Source organism: Mus caroli, unplaced genomic scaffold (assembly GCF_978045245.1).
Source record: "Mus caroli unplaced genomic scaffold, Mus_caroli_1 scaffold_16, whole genome shotgun sequence".
Taxonomy (NCBI): domain Eukaryota; kingdom Metazoa; phylum Chordata; class Mammalia; order Rodentia; family Muridae; genus Mus; species Mus caroli.
In genome coordinates, this window is record NW_028227271.1 from 1 (window position 1) to 12,152 (window position 12,152).

Consider the following 12,152-nt stretch of genomic DNA (forward strand, 5'->3'; position numbering starts at 1 on the left):
CTAACCCTAACCCTAACCCTAACCCTAACCCTAACCCTAACCCTAACCCTAACCCTAACCCTAACCCTAACCCTAACCCTAACCCTAACCCTAACCCTAACCCTAACCCTAACCCTAACCCTAACCCTAACCCTAACCCTAACCCTAACCCTAACCCTAACCCTAACCCTAACCCTCAACCCTAACCCTAACCCTAACCCTAACCCTAACCCTAACCCTAACCCTAACCCTAACCCTAACCCTAACCCTAACCCTAACCCTAACCCTAACCCTAACCCTAACCCTAACCCTAACCCTAACCCTAACCCTAACCCTAACCCTAACCCTAACCCTAACCCTAACCCTAACCCTAACCCTAACCCTAACCCTAACCCTAACCCTAACCCTAACCCTAACCCTAACCCTAACCCTAACCCTAACCCTAACCCTAACCCTAACCCTAACCCTAACCCTAACCCTAACCCTAACCCTAACCCTAACCCTAACCCTAACCCTAACCCTAACCCTAACCCTAACCCTAACCCTAACCCTAACCCTAACCCTAACCCTAACCCTAACCCTAACCCTAACCCTAACCCTAACCCTAACCCTAACCCTAACCCTAACCCTAACCCTAACCCTAACCCTAACCCTAACCCTAACCCTAACCCTAACCCTAACCCTAACCCTAACCCTAACCCTAACCCTAACCCTAACCCTAACCCTAACCCTAACCCTAACCCTAACCCTAACCCTAACCCTAACCCTAACCCTAACCCTAACCCTAACCCTAACCCTAACCCTAACCCTAACCCTAACCCTAACCCTAACCCTAACCCTAACCCTAACCCTAACCCTAACCCTAACCCTAACCCTAACCCTAACCCTAACCCTAACCCTAACCCTAACCCTAACCCTAACCCTAACCCTAACCCTAACCCTAACCCTAACCCTAACCCTAACCCTAACCCTAACCCTAACCCTAACCCTAACCCTAACCCTAACCCTAACCCTAACCCTAACCCTAACCCTAACCCTAACCCTAACCCTAACCCTAACCCTAACCCTAACCCTAACCCTAACCCTAACCCTAACCCTAACCCTAACCCTAACCCTAACCCTAACCCTAACCCTAACCCTAACCCTAACCCTAACCCTAACCCTAACCCTAACCCTAACCCTAACCCTAACCCTAACCCTAACCCTAACCCTAACCCTAACCCTAACCCTAACCCTAACCCTAACCCTAACCCTAACCCTAACCCTAACCCTAACCCTAACCCTAACCCTAACCCTAACCCTAACCCTAACCCTAACCCTAACCCTAACCCTAACCCTAACCCTAACCCTAACCCTAACCCTAACCCTAACCCTAACCCTAACCCTAACCCTAACCCTAACCCTAACCCTAACCCTAACCCTAACCCTAACCCTAACCCTAACCCTAACCCTAACCCTAACCCTAACCCTAACCCTAACCCTAACCCTAACCCTAACCCTAACCCTAACCCTAACCCTAACCCTAACCCTAACCCTAACCCTAACCCTAACCCTAACCCTAACCCTAACCCTAACCCTAACCCTAACCCTAACCCTAACCCTAACCCTAACCCTAACCCTAACCCTAACCCTAACCCTAACCCTAACCCTAACCCTAACCCTAACCCTAACCCTAACCCTAACCCTAACCCTAACCCTAACCCTAACCCTAACCCTAACCCTAACCCTAACCCTAACCCTAACCCTAACCCTAACCCTAACCCTAACCCTAACCCTAACCCTAACCCTAACCCTAACCCTAACCCTAACCCTAACCCTAACCCTAACCCTAACCCTAACCCTAACCCTAACCCTAACCCTAACCCTAACCCTAACCCTAACCCTAACCCTAACCCTAACCCTAACCCTAACCCTAACCCTAACCCTAACCCTAACCCTAACCCTAACCCTAACCCTAACCCTAACCCTAACCCTAACCCTAACCCTAACCCTAACCCTAACCCTAACCCTAACCCTAACCCTAACCCTAACCCTAACCCTAACCCTAACCCTAACCCTAACCCTAACCCTAACCCTAACCCTAACCCTAACCCTAACCCTAACCCTAACCCTAACCCTAACCCTAACCCTAACCCTAACCCTAACCCTAACCCTAACCCTAACCCTAACCCTAACCCTAACCCTAACCCTAACCCTAACCCTAACCCTAACCCTAACCCTAACCCTAACCCTAACCCTAACCCTAACCCTAACCCTAACCCTAACCCTAACCCTAACCCTAACCCTAACCCTAACCCTAACCCTAACCCTAACCCTAACCCTAACCCTAACCCTAACCCTAACCCTAACCCTAACCCTAACCCTAACCCTAACCCTAACCCTAACCCTAACCCTAACCCTAACCCTAACCCTAACCCTAACCCTAACCCTAACCCTAACCCTAACCCTAACCCTAACCCTAACCCTAACCCTAACCCTAACCCTAACCCTAACCCTAACCCTAACCCTAACCCTAACCCTAACCCTAACCCTAACCCTAACCCTAACCCTAACCCTAACCCTAACCCTAACCCTAACCCTAACCCTAACCCTAACCCTAACCCTAACCCTAACCCTAACCCTAACCCTAACCCTAACCCTAACCCTAACCCTAACCCTAACCCTAACCCTAACCCTAACCCTAACCCTAACCCTAACCCTAACCCTAACCCTAACCCTAACCCTAACCCTAACCCTAACCCTAACCCTAACCCTAACCCTAACCCTAACCCTAACCCTAACCCTAACCCTAACCCTAACCCTAACCCTAACCCTAACCCTAACCCTAACCCTAACCCTAACCCTAACCCTAACCCTAACCCTAACCCTAACCCTAACCCTAACCCTAACCCTAACCCTAACCCTAACCCTAACCCTAACCCTAACCCTAACCCTAACCCTAACCCTAACCCTAACCCTAACCCTAACCCTAACCCTAACCCTAACCCTAACCCTAACCCTAACCCTAACCCTAACCCTAACCCTAACCCTAACCCTAACCCTAACCCTAACCCTAACCCTAACCCTAACCCTAACCCTAACCCTAACCCTAACCCTAACCCTAACCCTAACCCTAACCCTAACCCTAACCCTAACCCTAACCCTAACCCTAACCCTAACCCTAACCCTAACCCTAACCCTAACCCTAACCCTAACCCTAACCCTAACCCTAACCCTAACCCTAACCCTAACCCTAACCCTAACCCTAACCCTAACCCTAACCCTAACCCTAACCCTAACCCTAACCCTAACCCTAACCCTAACCCTAACCCTAACCCTAACCCTAACCCTAACCCTAACCCTAACCCTAACCCTAACCCTAACCCTAACCCTAACCCTAACCCTAACCCTAACCCTAACCCTAACCCTAACCCTAACCCTAACCCTAACCCTAACCCTAACCCTAACCCTAACCCTAACCCTAACCCTAACCCTAACCCTAACCCTAACCCTAACCCTAACCCTAACCCTAACCCTAACCCTAACCCTAACCCTAACCCTAACCCTAACCCTAACCCTAACCCTAACCCTAACCCTAACCCTAACCCTAACCCTAACCCTAACCCTAACCCTAACCCTAACCCTAACCCTAACCCTAACCCTAACCCTAACCCTAACCCTAACCCTAACCCTAACCCTAACCCTAACCCTAACCCTAACCCTAACCCTAACCCTAACCCTAACCCTAACCCTAACCCTAACCCTAACCCTAACCCTAACCCTAACCCTAACCCTAACCCTAACCCTAACCCTAACCCTAACCCTAACCCTAACCCTAACCCTAACCCTAACCCTAACCCTAACCCTAACCCTAACCCTAACCCTAACCCTAACCCTAACCCTAACCCTAACCCTAACCCTAACCCTAACCCTAACCCTAACCCTAACCCTAACCCTAACCCTAACCCTAACCCTAACCCTAACCCTAACCCTAACCCTAACCCTAACCCTAACCCTAACCCTAACCCTAACCCTAACCCTAACCCTAACCCTAACCCTAACCCTAACCCTAACCCTAACCCTAACCCTAACCCTAACCCTAACCCTAACCCTAACCCTAACCCTAACCCTAACCCTAACCCTAACCCTAACCCTAACCCTAACCCTAACCCTAACCCTAACCCTAACCCTAACCCTAACCCTAACCCTAACCCTAACCCTAACCCTAACCCTAACCCTAACCCTAACCCTAACCCTAACCCTAACCCTAACCCTAACCCTAACCCTAACCCTAACCCTAACCCTAACCCTAACCCTAACCCTAACCCTAACCCTAACCCTAACCCTAACCCTAACCCTAACCCTAACCCTAACCCTAACCCTAACCCTAACCCTAACCCTAACCCTAACCCTAACCCTAACCCTAACCCTAACCCTAACCCTAACCCTAACCCTAACCCTAACCCTAACCCTAACCCTAACCCTAACCCTAACCCTAACCCTAACCCTAACCCTAACCCTAACCCTAACCCTAACCCTAACCCTAACCCTAACCCTAACCCTAACCCTAACCCTAACCCTAACCCTAACCCTAACCCTAACCCTAACCCTAACCCTAACCCTAACCCTAACCCTAACCCTAACCCTAACCCTAACCCTAACCCTAACCCTAACCCTAACCCTAACCCTAACCCTAACCCTAACCCTAACCCTAACCCTAACCCTAACCCTAACCCTAACCCTAACCCTAACCCTAACCCTAACCCTAACCCTAACCCTAACCCTAACCCTAACCCTAACCCTAACCCTAACCCTAACCCTAACCCTAACCCTAACCCTAACCCTAACCCTAACCCTAACCCTAACCCTAACCCTAACCCTAACCCTAACCCTAACCCTAACCCTAACCCTAACCCTAACCCTAACCCTAACCCTAACCCTAACCCTAACCCTAACCCTAACCCTAACCCTAACCCTAACCCTAACCCTAACCCTAACCCTAACCCTAACCCTAACCCTAACCCTAACCCTAACCCTAACCCTAACCCTAACCCTAACCCTAACCCTAACCCTAACCCTAACCCTAACCCTAACCCTAACCCTAACCCTAACCCTAACCCTAACCCTAACCCTAACCCTAACCCTAACCCTAACCCTAACCCTAACCCTAACCCTAACCCTAACCCTAACCCTAACCCTAACCCTAACCCTAACCCTAACCCTAACCCTAACCCTAACCCTAACCCTAACCCTAACCCTAACCCTAACCCTAACCCTAACCCTAACCCTAACCCTAACCCTAACCCTAACCCTAACCCTAACCCTAACCCTAACCCTAACCCTAACCCTAACCCTAACCCTAACCCTAACCCTAACCCTAACCCTAACCCTAACCCTAACCCTAACCCTAACCCTAACCCTAACCCTAACCCTAACCCTAACCCTAACCCTAACCCTAACCCTAACCCTAACCCTAACCCTAACCCTAACCCTAACCCTAACCCTAACCCTAACCCTAACCCTAACCCTAACCCTAACCCTAACCCTAACCCTAACCCTAACCCTAACCCTAACCCTAACCCTAACCCTAACCCTAACCCTAACCCTAACCCTAACCCTAACCCTAACCCTAACCCTAACCCTAACCCTAACCCTAACCCTAACCCTAACCCTAACCCTAACCCTAACCCTAACCCTAACCCTAACCCTAACCCTAACCCTAACCCTAACCCTAACCCTAACCCTAACCCTAACCCTAACCCTAACCCTAACCCTAACCCTAACCCTAACCCTAACCCTAACCCTAACCCTAACCCTAACCCTAACCCTAACCCTAACCCTAACCCTAACCCTAACCCTAACCCTAACCCTAACCCTAACCCTAACCCTAACCCTAACCCTAACCCTAACCCTAACCCTAACCCTAACCCTAACCCTAACCCTAACCCTAACCCTAACCCTAACCCTAACCCTAACCCTAACCCTAACCCTAACCCTAACCCTAACCCTAACCCTAACCCTAACCCTAACCCTAACCCTAACCCTAACCCTAACCCTAACCCTAACCCTAACCCTAACCCTAACCCTAACCCTAACCCTAACCCTAACCCTAACCCTAACCCTAACCCTAACCCTAACCCTAACCCTAACCCTAACCCTAACCCTAACCCTAACCCTAACCCTAACCCTAACCCTAACCCTAACCCTAACCCTAACCCTAACCCTAACCCTAACCCTAACCCTAACCCTAACCCTAACCCTAACCCTAACCCTAACCCTAACCCTAACCCTAACCCTAACCCTAACCCTAACCCTAACCCTAACCCTAACCCTAACCCTAACCCTAACCCTAACCCTAACCCTAACCCTAACCCTAACCCTAACCCTAACCCTAACCCTAACCCTAACCCTAACCCTAACCCTAACCCTAACCCTAACCCTAACCCTAACCCTAACCCTAACCCTAACCCTAACCCTAACCCTAACCCTAACCCTAACCCTAACCCTAACCCTAACCCTAACCCTAACCCTAACCCTAACCCTAACCCTAACCCTAACCCTAACCCTAACCCTAACCCTAACCCTAACCCTAACCCTAACCCTAACCCTAACCCTAACCCTAACCCTAACCCTAACCCTAACCCTAACCCTAACCCTAACCCTAACCCTAACCCTAACCCTAACCCTAACCCTAACCCTAACCCTAACCCTAACCCTAACCCTAACCCTAACCCTAACCCTAACCCTAACCCTAACCCTAACCCTAACCCTAACCCTAACCCTAACCCTAACCCTAACCCTAACCCTAACCCTAACCCTAACCCTAACCCTAACCCTAACCCTAACCCTAACCCTAACCCTAACCCTAACCCTAACCCTAACCCTAACCCTAACCCTAACCCTAACCCTAACCCTAACCCTAACCCTAACCCTAACCCTAACCCTAACCCTAACCCTAACCCTAACCCTAACCCTAACCCTAACCCTAACCCTAACCCTAACCCTAACCCTAACCCTAACCCTAACCCTAACCCTAACCCTAACCCTAACCCTAACCCTAACCCTAACCCTAACCCTAACCCTAACCCTAACCCTAACCCTAACCCTAACCCTAACCCTAACCCTAACCCTAACCCTAACCCTAACCCTAACCCTAACCCTAACCCTAACCCTAACCCTAACCCTAACCCTAACCCTAACCCTAACCCTAACCCTAACCCTAACCCTAACCCTAACCCTAACCCTAACCCTAACCCTAACCCTAACCCTAACCCTAACCCTAACCCTAACCCTAACCCTAACCCTAACCCTAACCCTAACCCTAACCCTAACCCTAACCCTAACCCTAACCCTAACCCTAACCCTAACCCTAACCCTAACCCTAACCCTAACCCTAACCCTAACCCTAACCCTAACCCTAACCCTAACCCTAACCCTAACCCTAACCCTAACCCTAACCCTAACCCTAACCCTAACCCTAACCCTAACCCTAACCCTAACCCTAACCCTAACCCTAACCCTAACCCTAACCCTAACCCTAACCCTAACCCTAACCCTAACCCTAACCCTAACCCTAACCCTAACCCTAACCCTAACCCTAACCCTAACCCTAACCCTAACCCTAACCCTAACCCTAACCCTAACCCTAACCCTAACCCTAACCCTAACCCTAACCCTAACCCTAACCCTAACCCTAACCCTAACCCTAACCCTAACCCTAACCCTAACCCTAACCCTAACCCTAACCCTAACCCTAACCCTAACCCTAACCCTAACCCTAACCCTAACCCTAACCCTAACCCTAACCCTAACCCTAACCCTAACCCTAACCCTAACCCTAACCCTAACCCTAACCCTAACCCTAACCCTAACCCTAACCCTAACCCTAACCCTAACCCTAACCCTAACCCTAACCCTAACCCTAACCCTAACCCTAACCCTAACCCTAACCCTAACCCTAACCCTAACCCTAACCCTAACCCTAACCCTAACCCTAACCCTAACCCTAACCCTAACCCTAACCCTAACCCTAACCCTAACCCTAACCCTAACCCTAACCCTAACCCTAACCCTAACCCTAACCCTAACCCTAACCCTAACCCTAACCCTAACCCTAACCCTAACCCTAACCCTAACCCTAACCCTAACCCTAACCCTAACCCTAACCCTAACCCTAACCCTAACCCTAACCCTAACCCTAACCCTAACCCTAACCCTAACCCTAACCCTAACCCTAACCCTAACCCTAACCCTAACCCTAACCCTAACCCTAACCCTAACCCTAACCCTAACCCTAACCCTAACCCTAACCCTAACCCTAACCCTAACCCTAACCCTAACCCTAACCCTAACCCTAACCCTAACCCTAACCCTAACCCTAACCCTAACCCTAACCCTAACCCTAACCCTAACCCTAACCCTAACCCTAACCCTAACCCTAACCCTAACCCTAACCCTAACCCTAACCCTAACCCTAACCCTAACCCTAACCCTAACCCTAACCCTAACCCTAACCCTAACCCTAACCCTAACCCTAACCCTAACCCTAACCCTAACCCTAACCCTAACCCTAACCCTAACCCTAACCCTAACCCTAACCCTAACCCTAACCCTAACCCTAACCCTAACCCTAACCCTAACCCTAACCCTAACCCTAACCCTAACCCTAACCCTAACCCTAACCCTAACCCTAACCCTAACCCTAACCCTAACCCTAACCCTAACCCTAACCCTAACCCTAACCCTAACCCTAACCCTAACCCTAACCCTAACCCTAACCCTAACCCTAACCCTAACCCTAACCCTAACCCTAACCCTAACCCTAACCCTAACCCTAACCCTAACCCTAACCCTAACCCTAACCCTAACCCTAACCCTAACCCTAACCCTAACCCTAACCCTAACCCTAACCCTAACCCTAACCCTAACCCTAACCCTAACCCTAACCCTAACCCTAACCCTAACCCTAACCCTAACCCTAACCCTAACCCTAACCCTAACCCTAACCCTAACCCTAACCCTAACCCTAACCCTAACCCTAACCCTAACCCTAACCCTAACCCTAACCCTAACCCTAACCCTAACCCTAACCCTAACCCTAACCCTAACCCTAACCCTAACCCTAACCCTAACCCTAACCCTAACCCTAACCCTAACCCTAACCCTAACCCTAACCCTAACCCTAACCCTAACCCTAACCCTAACCCTAACCCTAACCCTAACCCTAACCCTAACCCTAACCCTAACCCTAACCCTAACCCTAACCCTAACCCTAACCCTAACCCTAACCCTAACCCTAACCCTAACCCTAACCCTAACCCTAACCCTAACCCTAACCCTAACCCTAACCCTAACCCTAACCCTAACCCTAACCCTAACCCTAACCCTAACCCTAACCCTAACCCTAACCCTAACCCTAACCCTAACCCTAACCCTAACCCTAACCCTAACCCTAACCCTAACCCTAACCCTAACCCTAACCCTAACCCTAACCCTAACCCTAACCCTAACCCTAACCCTAACCCTAACCCTAACCCTAACCCTAACCCTAACCCTAACCCTAACCCTAACCCTAACCCTAACCCTAACCCTAACCCTAACCCTAACCCTAACCCTAACCCTAACCCTAACCCTAACCCTAACCCTAACCCTAACCCTAACCCTAACCCTAACCCTAACCCTAACCCTAACCCTAACCCTAACCCTAACCCTAACCCTAACCCTAACCCTAACCCTAACCCTAACCCTAACCCTAACCCTAACCCTAACCCTAACCCTAACCCTAACCCTAACCCTAACCCTAACCCTAACCCTAACCCTAACCCTAACCCTAACCCTAACCCTAACCCTAACCCTAACCCTAACCCTAACCCTAACCCTAACCCTAACCCTAACCCTAACCCTAACCCTAACCCTAACCCTAACCCTAACCCTAACCCTAACCCTAACCCTAACCCTAACCCTAACCCTAACCCTAACCCTAACCCTAACCCTAACCCTAACCCTAACCCTAACCCTAACCCTAACCCTAACCCTAACCCTAACCCTAACCCTAACCCTAACCCTAACCCTAACCCTAACCCTAACCCTAACCCTAACCCTAACCCTAACCCTAACCCTAACCCTAACCCTAACCCTAACCCTAACCCTAACCCTAACCCTAACCCTAACCCTAACCCTAACCCTAACCCTAACCCTAACCCTAACCCTAACCCTAACCCTAACCCTAACCCTAACCCTAACCCTAACCCTAACCCTAACCCTAACCCTAACCCTAACCCTAACCCTAACCCTAACCCTAACCCTAACCCTAACCCTAACCCTAACCCTAACCCTAACCCTAACCCTAACCCTAACCCTAACCCTAACCCTAACCCTAACCCTAACCCTAACCCTAACCCTAACCCTAACCCTAACCCTAACCCTAACCCTAACCCTAACCCTAACCCTAACCCTAACCCTAACCCTAACCCTAACCCTAACCCTAACCCTAACCCTAACCCTAACCCTAACCCTAACCCTAACCCTAACCCTAACCCTAACCCTAACCCTAACCCTAACCCTAACCCTAACCCTAACCCTAACCCTAACCCTAACCCTAACCCTAACCCTAACCCTAACCCTAACCCTAACCCTAACCCTAACCCTAACCCTAACCCTAACCCTAACCCTAACCCTAACCCTAACCCTAACCCTAACCCTAACCCTAACCCTAACCCTAACCCTAACCCTAACCCTAACCCTAACCCTAACCCTAACCCTAACCCTAACCCTAACCCTAACCCTAACCCTAACCCTAACCCTAACCCTAACCCTAACCCTAACCCTAACCCTAACCCTAACCCTAACCCTAACCCTAACCCTAACCCTAACCCTAACCCTAACCCTAACCCTAACCCTAACCCTAACCCTAACCCTAACCCTAACCCTAACCCTAACCCTAACCCTAACCCTAACCCTAACCCTAACCCTAACCCTAACCCTAACCCTAACCCTAACCCTAACCCTAACCCTAACCCTAACCCTAACCCTAACCCTAACCCTAACCCTAACCCTAACCCTAACCCTAACCCTAACCCTAACCCTAACCCTAACCCTAACCCTAACCCTAACCCTAACCCTAACCCTAACCCTAACCCTAACCCTAACCCTAACCCTAACCCTAACCCTAACCCTAACCCTAACCCTAACCCTAACCCTAACCCTAACCCTAACCCTAACCCTAACCCTAACCCTAACCCTAACCCTAACCCTAACCCTAACCCTAACCCTAACCCTAACCCTAACCCTAACCCTAACCCTAACCCTAACCCTAACCCTAACCCTAACCCTAACCCTAACCCTAACCCTAACCCTAACCCTAACCCTAACCCTAACCCTAACCCTAACCCTAACCCTAACCCTAACCCTAACCCTAACCCTAACCCTAACCCTAACCCTAACCCTAACCCTAACCCTAACCCTAACCCTAACCCTAACCCTAACCCTAACCCTAACCCTAACCCTAACCCTAACCCTAACCCTAACCCTAACCCTAACCCTAACCCTAACCCTAACCCTAACCCTAACCCTAACCCTAACCCTAACCCTAACCCTAACCCTAACCCTAACCCTAACCCTAACCCTAACCCTAACCCTAACCCTAACCCTAACCCTAACCCTAACCCTAACCCTAACCCTAACCCTAACCCTAACCCTAACCCTAACCCTAACCCTAACCCTAACCCTAACCCTAACCCTAACCCTAACCCTAACCCTAACCCTAACCCTAACCCTAACCCTAACCCTAACCCTAACCCTAACCCTAACCCTAACCCTAACCCTAACCCTAACCCTAACCCTAACCCTAACCCTAACCCTAACCCTAACCCTAACCCTAACCCTAACCCTAACCCTAACCCTAACCCTAACCCTAACCCTAACCCTAACCCTAACCCTAACCCTAACCCTAACCCTAACCCTAACCCTAACCCTAACCCTAACCCTAACCCTAACCCTAACCCTAACCCTAACCCTAACCCTAACCCTAACCCTAACCCTAACCCTAACCCTAACCCTAACCCTAACCCTAACCCTAACCCTAACCCTAACCCTAACCCTAACCCTAACCCTAACCCTAACCCTAACCCTAACCCTAACCCTAACCCTAACCCTAACCCTAACCCTAACCCTAACCCTAACCCTAACCCTAACCC